The sequence below is a fragment of the Vicugna pacos genome, chromosome 12, assembly GCF_048564905.1.
Source record: "Vicugna pacos chromosome 12, VicPac4, whole genome shotgun sequence".
In the NCBI taxonomy this organism is placed as follows: Eukaryota; Metazoa; Chordata; class Mammalia; order Artiodactyla; family Camelidae; genus Vicugna; species Vicugna pacos.
In genome coordinates, this window is record NC_132998.1 from 15,151,589 (window position 1) to 15,168,125 (window position 16,537).

Below are 16,537 nucleotides of genomic sequence, written 5' to 3' on the forward strand. Positions count from 1 at the left end.
GATGCGCAGGTTCCGGAAAGACGGAACGACACGGGAAGTACCAGATGCCGCGCAAACGGCTCCTTATCTGTAACTAGAACTTACGCAGACGGCAATTTGCTGTAAATGCACCTGTGAGCCCCAACACGTCAATCTTGTACCTCGTGGCATGGGACGCTTGCGCTGTTTTACTTTTTGAACTGTCTTTGGCAGCTGCCCAGCAATACTTAGAGAGAAGCAGTCCCTCGCCCCGCCACAGCCCGCTGCTCCCGTGCAGCCTGTTAAACAAGCTCGTTGAGCAATAAGGGCAGGACGGAGAAACCTTCCTCACCTTCAGCCAACCTTTGCTTAATTGGGCAATCAATGTGCGTCCTTCCAGTCCCGGCAAAAGAGAAAGGCCCATTTGGCTTTCCCAGAGCACGCCATTCAGGCTGCAGTTCATTCATCTGCGTCCTTGTGTCTTAGTTGCACAGACTTAACACCAAAGAAACGGCCTCACCTAGACGTACACACTCTTCATGCTTCCTCTTCCGTGCTTCCTTAGCAAGCAGAGGTTTAAAGTCATCAGCTGAGGGGGCAGGGTATAGCTCATTGAGTAGAGCTCATGCTTAGCATGCACGAGGTCATGGGTTCAATCCCCAGTACCTCTGTTAGATTTTAAAAATAATAATTAATAAATAAATAAGCCTATTACCTCCCCTCCAAACCTCTCCCCAAAAAACAACTCATCAGGTGAAATAAGAAAACACTCAGTGTTTAAATGTTACCCTTTTATTCACCTCAGTCATTCAGACTTGTGATGGAAACAACAGCCAAAAATGGCTGTGACTAATTATATCTGCACAAATATATTTTTATTAAAAAGAATATTACTCAATCATGAAAAAGAATGAACTAGTGCCATTTGCAGCATCATGGATGGACCTAGAGATGATCACACTAAGCAAAGTAAGTCAGACAAAGAAAACAAAATATTGTATGATACCACATGTGGAATCTAAAAAAGTGATATGAAAGAACTTATTTACAAAACAGAAACAGACTCACAGGCATAGAGAACAAACCTATGGTTGCCACAGAGGAAGAGGAGGAGGGATAAATTAGGAGTTTGGGATTAATAGACACATGCAGCTATATGTAAATTAGATAAACAACAAGGATTTACTGTAAAGCACAGGAACCACACTCAATATCATGTAATAACCTATAATGGAAAAGAATCTGAAAAGAATACATACATATATTTATGTATAACTGAATCCCTTTCCTGTACACCTGAAAGTAACACAACACTGTAAGTCAACTATACTTCAAGAAAAAATTAAAAACTAGAAAGAATAATGAATTCAAGTAAGACATTATTGGTGAGGTGTTCTGCATAATTAGTTACACAACGGAGACCTTTTGTTCACCTTTTTGTTTCCACGTAGTAGGTGTTCTCTAAATATTTGAAGTGGATTTGCAGATCAAGAAGTTACAGACTGCTCTGTGGACTAGGGGCAGTGGGTCTCAAACATCTATGTGCGTGTTGATCCAGGATCTGATTTTCATTGGTCAGGGAAAAAAAACAAATGAGAAAATTTAGGACATTCTAGTGAGTTTTTCATATATTTGAAAGTATTCCACTTAAAGGGCTGACTTTTATTCTCAGACTTTTGGTCTTCTCTGTATTTCCATACGCCTTTTATTTTTAAATGTACTTGCCGATGAAGTGCACATTCTGGGAACCATTACTGGAATATATAGAAATATGAGAGCCTGTCAGCTGAGAACTGGCTGAGCTAACTCTATGCATATCATGCAGACCACACAAGTCTAGCTGCCAGCTTTGGGTCAATCACGATCCGGCTGATCTAGCTGCAATTAGCCCCAGGCGGTGTCCAGCCTCTCATCCTTCTCCTATTAAATCTGTTCCCTCCCCAAATCCTGACCATCACTACGTGCCTCCATTTCAAAATATGGGACACCTCAGACCAAACCCATCCTTTATTTGAACCCAAGAAGAATGAGTGAGTGCTGCGTAATCCTGTGTGATAGAACAATCCGTGCAGAGTGAAAATGGAGGGAAATAAGTGTTCTCACCTCTCTGGAAAACAATGGTCATCCACATGAGAAATCCGCAGGCAGGCAGCACCATTCTGATTCAGCTAGACGATTTCAACCTAGTGAAAAAAAACATTTTGGCAAAGAATTATTTCAACAAAGAAGTAAAACACAGAATTCCGATCGTAGCTGAGGCCAGCTGTTATAAGCTACATGAAAGTGCATTGGAAGGAAATCTCTCTGTCCATTGCATTGTAGTATTATCAATACTCATTGGACCTCTTAACATTAAGCCTCAAAGTGGGCATCCGTGACTGCAGCACATCTTAGGCTGAACTGGCTGGGATATTGTATTCCTTAAAGAAAGGAAGAGCATGAGACTCAGAGGAGGAGAGAGATCCTGAGAGGGGGGACCCTGGCTGGGACTCCAGCCCATGTGGATTTCAGACCCTCTGATGTGTTTACAGTTCTACTCAGTTTTGCATCATTGAGGGGAAAAAAGTCCACAAAGTCCTCTCCTTATAGAAGATATTTTCAGATTGAGATTTTAGGTAATTCCAAGTTCTTTTACACAGAGGACAAGATACGTATGAAACTGTCCCTTTGATGAAGCCCTGGGAAAACATTAATATAATTTTATAATCCTACCTACAGAGCCATCCCTTATCCCCTCTTCCCCATAACCAATCATCTGCTCTAGTTAAATGGGAGCCTTCACGGTGATTCTTTTGGCTAGGTTTTACACCATAAGGAAAGTAGGGCTTCTGGATTTGACACACAGAAAATTCCTTGGTGCTAGGAAGTCTAAGGAACTGAGAGCAGTGACTATAAAACAGAAGTCTGGGGCAAGAGCTTGTGGCAGTCTCCTCTTCCCCATCTTCTGTTCTCCTATTTCCCGCTACCCTCCCACACACACACCTGCGGTCTGAGGAAGCATCACTCAGTGTGATGAATAATGGCTTTTGAGTAGCTATCTGATGCTCACAAAGGATGTTCACTTTCCTGATATATTTCATCATCACAAAACATATGGAGCAGATATCCTTACTGTCCTTGGCTTATTGACGAAGAAACTGAGGTTCGGAAATGGATCACAACACCAAAAAATGTGGAAGAACTGGAACTCAAATATCAGTTTTCCTAACTTCATATCCTGTGTCTTAAGGGGCACTTGAGGCTCATTAGCTGTATATAGTCTGAGGGAGGACTCTCAGCTTTTTGATTAAGTATATTAAGTATACTTCTTTTTCCCTCAAGATTTGTAATTCCCTGAGTTCCTAAAACATAGTTAAAAATAAAACCAAAGAAATAAACAGAAAACAAAGAATACAACCTGAGAATAGCAGAGACCGCCCCATCTAATTCTGCCCTTCTCTTAGGAAATGACAGCAAAGAGCAGGAAGGAGGCAGTGGGCAAGCCAGTAAGGCTCTGAAAGATACAAGGAGAGAGAGAAAAACAGTCATGTTAACTCACAAGCTGCACCAGTGAAGCTGTGCCCTGGGCCTGGAGAAGCAGGGCAAGAAGCCAAGAAGAGCGCCCTCTAAGGGTTAGAGAAGCTACCCGCGGAGAAGACGAAGGAGCAGCGCCAGCCTGAAACCCTGGCACGTCTCACCTCTCCCACATAGACCGTGTTTGAACAGAGCAGACAAAATTATTGATTCTCAAAAGCTGAAATAACTAAGACTCTGCAACATTTGGGGGAAAACTAACACCTTAAAACAGAGACCAAATTCAACAAATAAAGTGTCTTGAAGAATCAGAGTTAAAAGAGCTTACAAGGTTTTAGAATACGTATAAAAATATCTCTGGAAAGACAGAGGATATTATAACTAAAACATTGACTGAGTATTACAGGAATTAAAATTTTGACAATCAAAATCGAAAGATCAATTTGGGAGCTACATAGTAGAATGGACACATATGAACAGCATTTTGAAATACCAAGCTAAGGAATTCTCTCAAAATATAGTTGGAAGAGACAAAGACGATATGAAAGAAAAGTTAAGAAACAAGAAAGACTGACTCAGAGATTTCCAGGGCCATCTAATAGGGGTTCTGGAGAGACAGAACAGAGAGAACGTAAAAGAGGGGAAATAACTGAGAAATTAGTAAAATAAAATTTCTCAGAGAAAGAAAATATTCATGTTGGTATTGACCAGTCTCCAAGCAGGATAAATGAAAAAAGCACTTACATCTAGATCCATCCTTGTGAAATTTCAGAACAAAAAGAATAAAGAGAGTAAAAAACAGAAGATCAAAGATCATATTGACATCAGACTTCATCACTAATACTGAAATCAAGAAGAAATTGGAACATCTTCAAAGTTCTGAGGGAAAAAAATTGACCCTAAAATTTTAACTTAGCCAAACTATAACTCAAGTGTGAAAGCAAAGACATTTTTGTAAATGTAAGAACTCAAAAAATTTCTCAACCGTGAATCAGCTCGGGAAAAAACTAGTAAAGAATGTATTTCCAGATAATGAAAAATAGATCCAAAAAGAAGATGTGGGATAGAAAACCCGGGAGACAGGGGGACGGGTAGCGAAACTAGAATGGGGGGAGGTGGAGCACATGCTTAGCATGCACCAGGTCCTGGGTTCAATCCCCAGTACCTCCATGAAAAAGAACCCAGAATAAATAACAGTTAAAGCTTAATAATTGTTGGGAGAGCGATAAAGATTTTCTCAGCATAGAAAATGGCAGCAGAAACAGAAGAAGCTGGTAAATCAAAGTGTGCAAAAATTCGTTTCCTCTCAAGGTGGAGTTAAATGCTGGATAATTCTAGACATAGACAGAAAAATGTGTTTAAGAGGCATATGACACATACAAGAATAACCATTCAAAAAGTAGAAACAGATTGTGTCACTTTAGAGAAACTAAATGTAACGAAAAATGCATAAACAAAAATCAAAACATTTCTCCACCCTGGAAAGAAACCTTTTATTCATTAGCAGTCAGTTCCCATCGCTACCCCCTGTATTCACCATCCTCCACCCGTTGGCATTCACTAAGCTACTTTCGGTCTCTACTAAAAGTAGATTTGCCTGTTCTCTACATCATATAAATGGTATCACACAATATGTAGCCTTTTGTGGCTGGCTTCTTCTACTTAACATGAATGGAAGTTTGTTTTCAAGGTTCATTCATCTTATAGGATACATCAGTACTTCAATCATTTTATGGCCAAATAATATTCCATTGTGTGGACATCTGGATCGTTTCCACTTTTGATTACTATGAATAGTGTTGCTATGAACGTTCATGTACACATTTTTGTGTGGGCATGTGTTTTCATTTCCTTGGGTATGTATCTAGGAGAGGAATTGCTGCGTCTTATGGCAACCATGTTTAATCATTTGAGGACATGGCAAACTGCACTTTTTACACTCCCATCAGCAATATGTGAGAGTTCCAACTTCTCTACATCCTCACCAATACCTGTTACTGTCTATCTTTTTTATTATACATACTCTAGTCGATTTTAAGTGGTATCTCATTGTGATTTTGATTTGTATTTCTCTAATGACTAAAGACAAGATCTTTCCATGTGCTTATTAGCCATTCATATATCTTCTTTAGAAAAATGTCTATCCAAGCCCTTTGTCCATTTTTAAGTTATTTATTTACTTAATTATTGAGTTGTAAATGTTCTTTATTCTAGATATACAGGTGTCTTATCAGATATATGACTTGCAAATATTTTCCTCCTGTTGTGGTGGTCCTCTTATTTTGACGGTGTCATTTGAACATTCTTAATTTTGATGAAGTCCAATTTATCGATTTTCTCTTTTATCACTTGTGTTTTTGGTATTGTATCTAAAAAATCATCACTTTACCCAAAGTCATGAAGATTCACTCTTGGTTCCCTCCAAGAGTTTTATTTTTATAGTTTTGACTTTTTCATTCAAATCTATGGTCCACTAGGGTTTATAGTCTAAGTGTTGTCACTCAAAGAGCTTGGGAATTGAGGAAGGGGTGGCGGTTAGGTTTTGGTGGGGTCATGTAATGCCATTCAGTGTGACTGGCCCTGTTGGCAGTCTACCCAACTGTCATTCCTTCCTTCCATTCCTTCTTGCCAACAGAACCCCCATTTCATTGAGACATGGATATCTGGGTCTTTTCTACCTCTAACAGGTGAATTTTTATTGATTTAAGCCAGTCATGGTTTAGACAGGAGCATGTGATCTATAAGTCTGGCTAATAATACATGATACACAGAAGCAGGTCTGCTGGGGTCGGGGGAGTGGTGGCTCAAGAAAAGATTTTCCTTACAAACAAGAGACCCACTGAATGAAAGGACTCTTCTTCTACGTGACTAAGTCATGTCCCTATGAAACACCCAGAATTACAGCAGTCATCCTGCAACCACGAGGAGACAAGCCTAAGGACAAAAACCGAGACAGTGAGGACGACAGAGCAGAAAGACAGGAAAAAATTCACATCCTTGATAATGCCATTGACCACTAAATTAAGCAACCTCGTAATTTCCCTATACACTTGTCTGTTATATGAGATAATAGATTTTTGCATATTGTTTATATATATTTGATATATAATTATCTACATTCATATTAATTGACATATAGTGTATATAGTATATTTACATCTTTATTAATGCCTTTGATTTAAAGTCATAGTTATAGGTTTGGAAATGGCCTTAAAAGTCATCTATATTCTGGTCCAACTCTTTCATTTACTTACAAGGAACAGCTTAGACAAATGCGGCATCTTGCCCAAGGTCAAAGTTAGCAACTGATGAGATTCTAGAATTCAAGTCTTCGGATTCCTTTTTGAGTCTGTTGGGCTGTCTACTCCTCTAAATAATGAAGATAGTTCAAAAAATTTTCAGGACATTTGATGACGGGAAGGGACATAGGGTAACAAATTTCCTGACAGGGAGCGACTGATTTTCATACAGTGAAAGATTAATTCAGTCATTTTAATATGGGCTTCTGCCAGAGACAGACAATTCCCACCCCAGAATCAGTCCCCTCCCCAGATTCACAGAACTGCTGCAGACCTTTAGCAAGAAACATGAGCTATTATCTCATTTAAATAAATATGCAGTGATATTTTCTCCTTAAGTATCCACAGGTATTCAGAGAGCCACATACAGATATTTAGGCGTTATTTCATATAGAAAACTTTATAGAAAGAAATCTTCATCTCTTGGGAAGTGACTTTCGAAAATAAAAATATGTAAGCATTTACTTTCTTCTCATTATGATTTTCACACCAAGGAAGCCAAAATGGAAAAGAAAAAAAAAACTCACCAAACAAACAACAAGAAAGCATTATCTAAAGTAAAAGCAGCGCTGTTGGGCGTTATAGATTGTGTGGCTTTAACAGTCAGCTTCCCTGTTCGAATTTGAATAGTGTTGCCATTTTACCCACTTTAAATTTTGCACCTTTTCTACAGGTTTTTATGTCTTCATAAATACAGCACTGTGGTTTGCAAAGATAAGGGCATTCTCTGGACATCGTGCTTTTCAAATACAAAGAATGATGGTGCACATTTTTATGTAGTACCCATCATAAATAAATACAGCACAATCTTTTTGCTAAGCACATTGCTGATTAATCACTATGGATTAAAATAATTCCAAATTGAAAACAGAAGTTTTTAAAAGGTTAATAGAAATAATGTCCATATGGTCTTGTTGCTTTAACAGCTCAATCTGCAAATAAAAGAGCAATTATAATAATTTAACCTCTAAAAAAAAAAACAGATTTATAGAATTTTTCTTTCATGAAAACAGCACCACCACCTGGATGCAAGGAAAGAATTAAATTACAAGGTTTCGTTTTCTTTAGTTTTAGCTGGTAGAAAAGAAATTTGTCTCTTCCTGAGACATTTTACAGGTGCAAATAAAGCAGAAATAGCATTTTGTTGTCAAGTGAAAAATAGCTGTACCCCCCATCCACCACCACCACAAGGGATCCAAGTCATTTGTATCCTACAGAAATCAACTAATTTTTAATAGTATCAGACTTTCACATGATTTCTTTTATAGCTAATGTTATTACAAAATTAATATTTCAACAGGATTAATCTTATACGCTTTCCTGACTATGCATTTTCTCCACAATAGAAAAATACTTTTTTTCCCTTTAACCTAATGTTAAAGAAGTTTGATGTTCCAATTTCTTAATTTTCTTTCAAGAGTAGAGGTTAACTGAGGCATGTGATTTAAAAAATAAAAAATGGACCCAGTCCTCAAAAACTGAAAAATTTGTGAAAGAATTTTGAGCAGTATACAAATGTACAGAATTATTGTTACCATTATTATATATAAATCAAGGGACCATTAATAGTACAGCATTTATAGATCCCCTACACAGGTGGATCAAATGTAACTGTTTGATAGTATATACAATTATGCAAACCTTAAGTTCTTCAGAAATGAAAAACACTATACTATATAATGTTTGTTAAAATCCCTGATATTCTCATGAATGGAACAAAGCAATTGATTCAAGAGTCAAAAATCATGTCCAACACTCCAAACAATCATTTTCTTGTATTGTCGTATTAGGATGTTGTAATCAATGGCTTAATTGACATTGTTTTTTCCAAAAATCAGCCTTAAAACTGAACACTCCAGTGTTCCATTCAGTTGCCAAAATCAGTCTCATCCTCCACCGAGGCATGTGCATCCTCAAAAATGGAGCCAAGAACAACTGTGTTTCCTGGAAAACAAAGATCCCAGCGATGTGGAATGAGCCCCACTGATAAACGGGATTTCACGTCTATTCCCGATGTCACGCTTGCATTTCAAGGCTCTAGACTGTGACTATGTCGCCAATCAGCTCATTTGATACTCTTTTCTCCTTTACCGCTGTTATTCTGAGGAAGCTGGGGCCCAGAGAAGTCAGATAAATTTGCCCAAAGTCACACAGCTAAGAAGAGGCATACCATGGCTTCCAACACAGGAAGTCTGGTCCCCAGTGCCCTGATTTTCACCACTCGAATGCTGCCTCTCAACCAGCGTGTGACGGCAGCGTCAACGGTGGACTTTGACTTTGGCTACCACTTTACATTTTGTTCATGTTAATCCAAGCCTATCTTATTTGGAGTAAATAGCAAATCAATTTGTAACCCTTTTCCCCATACTTATTAGTACTTTCTTGTCTCCACGTTTAAATTGCTCTCTCTTCAAAAGTCATTCGATATTCAATAACTATCTGGAAGTCAGTTATGTAATTTCTAAAATATTGTCAAACTATAAAAAAATCTATGGGTTCAACTGGCATTATCTATCAAAGTGTATGATGCACCTATACTTTGAACAATTCCACTGCAATAATTTTATCTTACATATATTCTCCCGTACATCCTTAAGGACAAATGTCTAAGGATGTCATCATTGTAAAACGTTGGAAGCAACCTACATGCTCACTCACAGGGGACTGGTTACATAAATTACGTTCCAGCCTTGCAATGGGATACTATGGAGTCATTTAAAAGAATGAGCTAGATCTATACATAATTATATGGAACTAGATCTTGTCTCTTGACAAGATGCAGAAGAGACACTTAGGATATTCCTATTTATGTAAAACAAAAAGTATACACATATACCCATACACAAATAGAAAACTTTCTAGTCAATGTCTCTGGAAGGAAGTTGTAGGAACACAGACACATCTCAGTGTTCACTCTTTTGCTATATAAATGCTTGCTATGTTCATATGTTATTTTTAAATTGAAATAGAAAGTAATGATAGAAGAAAGGAAGATTCTATGCTTCTATGAGCAAAGCACTGCATCTGGAGCAAATATACTTAATTCCCTGTCGCTGCCACCAAGGAAACTGGCACTTGTTATGGAAGGAGGCCATGCACACATGGTCTTCCTGCCAAGCAGAAACTTACGTGCTGTGAGTGTGCAGGTTTCGAGTAAAAGGAAGGAAAGCATGCCTCTCTGGGGTGAAGAGAGAAGGTACAGAGGGCAAGCAGTGTTAGAACTGGACCTGGAGGTGTCTCACTGAGGCCGTGGAGAGTGGATTCCGGACCCAAACCCCCTGGATTCCAGTCTGGCTCCAGCAATGATTTGCCACGTGATCTTGGGCAAGTTACTTAACTTCTCTATCCTCAATGTCCTTATCAATAAATTGGGGGTTGGGGTGAGGTATAGCTCAGTGGTAGAGTGTGTGCTGAGCAAGTGCGAGATCCTAGGTTCAATCCCCAGTCCCTCCATAAAAAATAGAATAAAATAAAATAAATTGGGGATAATAATAGTACCTGTTTCATAGTGTGGTGATGAGGTTTAAATGAGTTCACATACATAAGGCATGTGGAACATTGCTTGGCATACAAATCACAACTCAAGTATTTGCTATTACTATTTAATTAAATAATTTTAAATTAATTTAAAGTATGATAATCAGTTAAAAATAAGGGGAAATTAAGCTAAAATTCTATTCCATACCTTACATAAAAATAATTGGCAGGTGGATTAAAGACTTAACTATTAAAAAACAAAATTATAAAGGTGTATAATATAAAACATGGTGCTTGAATTTATTATCTTACTCATGAAAGACACCTTTCTAAATATGATCCCCAAAGCCAAAACCTTATAAAAGGAGATTGAACACACTGAAAATTAAAAACTTCTTTAACACACATGCACACACAAACTGCTGTAATCAAAGTTCAAAGAAAAACGAGAAAATATCTGACCTCACTAATGATCAAAGAAATGCAAATCAACCACAATGATCAGGGCTCATCAACGCTGCAGAGAAATGTGGCAAAACAGGAACTTGTCTACAGTGCTGACCAGAGTGGAAAATGTTTCTAAAACTTAAAAATACATGTACCTTTTGGCTTAGCAATTCCACAATTAGAAGTTTATCCTAGAAAATAATCAGACGTGTGCAGAATCCAAGACAGCCTTCCCAAGACATGTTTTTATACCAGTGAAAAGTTAGAAGCAACTTAAAATGTCCATGAATAGGAAACTGGTTCAATAACTTATGATACATCGAGGTAAGAAATACCACAGAATTAAAACATTCATTAATATGGAAAATGACCAGATTTACTTTAGGTGAAAAAATCAGGGTGCAAAGCAGTACGATTTGTGTGATTTATTTTTTTGTAAAAAATATTTTGGGGAATGGATACAGGGGGAAAAAAGCCTGAAAAAAATATATATTGTTACAATGCTAGCTGCATTAATGATTAGATAATACGTTTCCAGGTGATTTCCACTTTCTTCTTTACAAATCTCTTTATTGGATGCATTTATTTTACAATGATTAGGCATTATTTTATAGTATTCTTTTAAAACAATACTTGCCATTGGGGAAATCAAAACAGAAGCAGATGTTGAAAGGTGAATGTAGGTCTGTCTGTCAAGGATGTTTGTGTGTGTGGTGGGCAGAAGGGTGAATGCAGACTAGGGGAAAAGGTCTATTTTTATTACAAATGTAAATACTTAAAATACTTAATAGAAGGGTTTAACCTCTCAAGGCTCATTTAAATATAACCATCCTAGGGATTTTTTTTCCCCACCAAGATTCAGCAGAAGAGGTCTCATAATCTCCTTGATCATCAGGTGTTTTAAAGGTTGCTGATGGAACAATGATATTTTTGAACAGCACCATAAATAGGCTCACTGGCTACACCAGACAAGGTCTTTCCTTCAAAGACTTAGCCTCCCAACTCAACAAACATTAAACCCTGACTCTGTGCCAAGCACAGAGGATACTAAGTGCAAAAACACAATTTCTAGTCTAGAGGGAGGGTATAGCTCAGTGGTAGACCACTAGCATGTATAAGGTCCTGGGTTCAATCCCCAGTGTCTCCATTAAAAATTAAGCAAATTAAAAATTTAATTACCTCTCCCAAATAAGTTAAAAAAAATTTAAAAACACACAGTTAACTCTGATAGATGCAAAAGTGAGAATGACAAACAAAGGGGTACAAAGAAAGTCTACTTGGAGAATAAGTGAAAAAAAGCTTTATAATGGAGTAACTCTTGAGCTGGGCCTGGGAGAGACAAAAATCTCTGTCTTTAGCAGGGATGGGGCTCTTGAAATTCAAGGTCTGGATTTAGATCAAACTCCACCAACTCAGTGATCTTGGGCAAGTTACTTCTATGTTTTTATCTCTAAAAAGGGGATAATAATAGTACCTAACTCATGGGGTGGTTGTGAGGATTAAATGACTGAGGCAGGTAAAGAGTTCAGAGTTGCGCCTACCATAAGGTGAGTGGTCAGTAAGTGTTGGCTGTGATTTTTATAACAAGTGGTAGGGCGTGTCATTGACAGGGTTCAGGACACACTACCCCAAAATGGGACACCTCCTTGGCATACTGAGTATTTCAAACTGAAGAAGTTTGAGAAAACAGCAGAAGCAAGACGGTCACTCTAAACTCCCATACCCCGTCCTTCTCTCCCCAAACAAGTCATAAACCCATCATATAAGAGGTGCCCTCGCTATACCTGGAGGAAAGGAGCATCCTTACCTCTGAAAGCAAAGGGACTCTAAGGAAAAGAACCCTAACAAACAGGTCTTGCCAAGTCTCCCCAGTTCACTATACTTACTCCCTACTCTTTGACCTATCACATTTCTCCATGACTGTCCACTCTTCATCAAACCCAGTACTTTTGTTTGTTTGGGGGGGGGGGTAATTAGGTTTACTTATTTATTTATTCTTGGAGGAGGTACTGGGGATTGAACCCAGAACCTTGTGTATGCTAAGCATGTGCTCTACCCCTTGAGCTATACCCTCCCACCTCGAGCCCAGTATTAAAATACTCAGGTCTGACTGGTTTTTTTTTTTTCCTTCCTGGTCTTCATTTCCTTTTGAAGGCTCCTACATCATGTGAAACTTGTATTAAATAATCTGTATGCTCTTCTCTTGTTAATCTGTCTTTGTCAGTTTAATTTTCAGCCAAGGAGCCCTAAGAGGGTTGAGGAAAACTTTTTCCTCCCCCACTTCATCTTTCACTACTCTTATACATAGTTTTATGGCTTCTCTGGTTTTTCATTTATTTCAAATGAACCAAAAATAATTCTGTCCACAAAATCTTTAGGATCTCTATTCATATATGCATAGAATGTCTATCTGGAAGAAATCACAACACGCTTATAACCATGGTTTCCTCTCTAGGAGGAAGTAACTTGGAATTTCACACAACCGATTTTTAACATGTGCATATATTACTTTAAAAAAATTTTTTTAAATCTCTCCTGAGTTGTTTTTAAACATCTTAGTATTCTATTAAAAAAAAAAACTTAGTATTCTAATTTGAATGGCATTCACATATATTCTAGACTGGTTTTGTGTCCTTAAATAAGAATCTGGGTGCTACTGGGTTATTGAAAGTGGGCTAGTGTGGCTGAGGAGTGGAAAGCTTCATGGAGGAAGACTTAGAAGGATGAATGCGTGCTCTTCTGACGAAGGAGAGTGGCGAGGACATTCCAGAGGTTGGGAATGGCCTTGCCTGAAGACAAAGCTATATGAGGAAGCACTGCATGTGAGCGGCAGAGCCCCGGGTGTGGGGAATGGCAGGAGAAGGGGGAAGGACTGACTATGGGCAGAGAAGCTGGAGGTGAGTCCTGCGATGTAAGACAGAATGTGATACAGTGAAAAAATACGCTTTTTTTTTTTCTCACCCAGGGAATTCCAAGATGGACAGAGGGAAAGGCAGGATCAGGCAGCCAAAACAAGGCACAACTGTAATCTCTGCGAAGACAAGGACCACATTTGTCACACTCACCGCTGTACTCCCAGTTCCTAGGACCTTGCACACAGGGCTCCCCACAAGTATTTGCTGAATAAATGAGCGAATGAATAGAAAGCACATCCAAAACAGCAGTAAATATTTTGAGTGAGAAATGAAAGCAGATGATAACTTTGAGTGTATTAAGAAGAAATTAATAATATGTGGCAAATAGGAAAAAAAATCACAGAGCAATCTGTTGCAATACTCATGATAAATATGTGATGAATACCTACCGAATCAAAGAATGCATTTAGTGTGGGTCTGAGAGCATCAGGAAAACTACTTTTTTTGAGGGAGACAGACCCCCCCATCAAGTTTACTTGAAAACTAGTGCTTGAAAATGAGTTATTAAAATGACGTCACCACAGTAAGTGAGGTGGGGTGGGAAAGCAAAATTGCAGAGCTTTCAACAAAAGTCAAAGATGCAGAACTGTCCTGAGAGAGATCTGTGGGGCAGCTCCTTATGGTATTCTGTCGCCACTGGAGGATGGAGATAACAGGTAAATCCGTGAAACGAAGAGGCTGTTGAGTTTGGTGGAAGCAGCCCTGGTGTGGAGTCAGGACAGCTGGGCTCCAGTCCCAGCTCTCACACTCACTCGGCAGCCCCTGTTCCCAGCTCCTCCACCTGTAAATGATCCCTAAGTTCCCTGCCAGCTCCGATAGTCTGTGATTCTAAGTCACCAAGAGAAAGGACAGAAGTTCCGCAGGCTGGCAATTTAAGGCTAGAACATCATCCCTTGGCGGTTGCAGTCATTTTAGGAAAGAATCATCCATTTAGTCAACAAATACTTATCTGTCTCATAAGGCAGCACGCACTATCCAGTGACAGAAAATGAAGGCAGCATAAACTCGACTCACAAGACGCTTACAATTTAGTAGAATAGAGGGAAATGAATATGGAGAAGTAAAAATTCAAGGCAGAGCACCATGGAAAAAAATACAAACAAAATGCCACTGAGTATCAAAGAGCAGTTGGGTGAGGCTGCCAGTCAATACAGAGCACGGTATGGAGTCAAGCACGCTGCAGGGAAAAGGATGGCCCTGCCATCCTTTCCATCACCACACCTACCCAGTTTGCAGCAGCATGACCTGTGGAGTTGAGTTTATTCCCAGAGATACAGTCGCTGTCAATGTAGACAGTTCCCAATCGACAGATAGCTGAACTCCAGAAATTCATGCATTAGTTAAGTGCTGGGTATTCAGAATCCACACATCATGGCTTATTGGTGATGAGGCCCTCAGACGAGTCAAGACAGGCCCATTAAAGCCACAAGGTAACTGAGATACAGGATTGGGACTATTTTAACATCATTTAACCCCTTACATTCAATATTGTACAAAATGCAGTTCTGAATTTCAAAAATAAGAACATGTAATTTCAGAACACAATGGGCTTCCCCAAAAGCAGCTCTTAAGGGGGATTGCTCCATTTATCTATTTCTGTGGAATATACTGGGGTATATTGGAATATATATTGGGGTAACAAACTACACAGAAACATGGTGGCTCAAAACAATGGCCATTTGGTTATATCATAATTTTTCAGTTTTGAACAGATTCAAAAGAGAAATTTTCTCTACTTACAGAGTGCCTCCTTGAAAACTTTTAATTGAAAAATGAGATTTTTTTTAACTTACATGAGCCATCATAATTGAGATGAGAAGGAAAAAAATATTTTTGAGGGCATTTGGGTGATTCATCTGTTTCTTGTGGTGTTAATGGAGGTTGCCCAGTGGTTAGCTGGCAGATAGTGGATTTGGAGGATCCAAGATGGCTCATTCACATGTCTGGCGCCGTGGCAGGGTTGTCTAGAAGGCTGGACCCAGCTGGGACTGTCCACCAGAGCTCCTGTGTGTTGCCACTCCAGCATGGGTCACGGGTACTGGGACTTCTTACAGGCCTTAGCCTAAAAGGTCACACACACCGTCTAGACAAGGTCACACCCTGTTCTGTTGGTTGAGGAGTCACAAATCTCCCCAGATTCAGGGGAGGGAACACAGATGCTGCCTCTTAATGGAAAGTAGGTCAAATAATTGAGGGCTTGTTTTAAAACTTCCAAAGCAGGGGGGTGGCTATAGCTCCGTGGTAGAGTGCATGCTTAGCACGCAACGAGGTCTTGGGTTCCATCCCCAGTACCTCCTCTAAAAAAACAAAACAAAAAAACTTCCAAAGGGATGGAATTGATCAGAGGATAGAGGTATATATACCAAAGCACAAGGGCAAACTCCTAAGTAAAAGGGTCCCTACAGAGATTTGACTGTAGGAAAAAGGGAAGTTAACCTGACTGAACATTCCTAGTACAAATTTACTCCTATGTGCTAATCGTTGGTAAAATGTGTTAAAGGAAAACTTAGCCTCAGATCTCTTTTCCATTTTAAAAGATGTATACAATAGCATATTCCTCCAAGTACCCGTGACAATTTGAAAATAATTTTACCTAATTTTCAAATAAGGAGTTATCAGATTAATAACATGACTGAATTAATGTTTCATGGGTCACATTTTCTTTCCACCTGGCGAAACACCAGCTGGGGTTTTTTGTTCACACATTTATGTTTTCTTTCCCTTGAGTACCTCTTTATGATCCTGAAAAGACACATACCATATAATTGTGGGAGAAAAACCCTTTAAATTGTGCAATCTTAGTCCTTTCCTCTTTACTCTTTTGATCCCATAGATTTATTTCTTACGTTTATCACTGGCCTGAATTCTGAAGTACTCGTCCTGGACTGTGGAACTGTTTTCATGATTAACAATGTCAGCTGCTATGCA

General features: G+C 38.8%; 1 long non-coding RNA gene across 1 annotated transcript in view; it reads right to left on the minus strand.

Moving 5' to 3' along the window:
• The window catches only part of LOC107033415 (uncharacterized), a 122,733-nt gene that overhangs the window by 28,833 nt on the left and 77,363 nt on the right, over window positions 1–16,537 (minus strand). Inside the window, exon 2 of the long non-coding RNA XR_012078395.1 lies at window positions 2,062–2,141. This is a non-coding gene — a long non-coding RNA (uncharacterized lncRNA). The remainder of the gene's footprint in view (window positions 1–2,061; window positions 2,142–16,537) is intronic.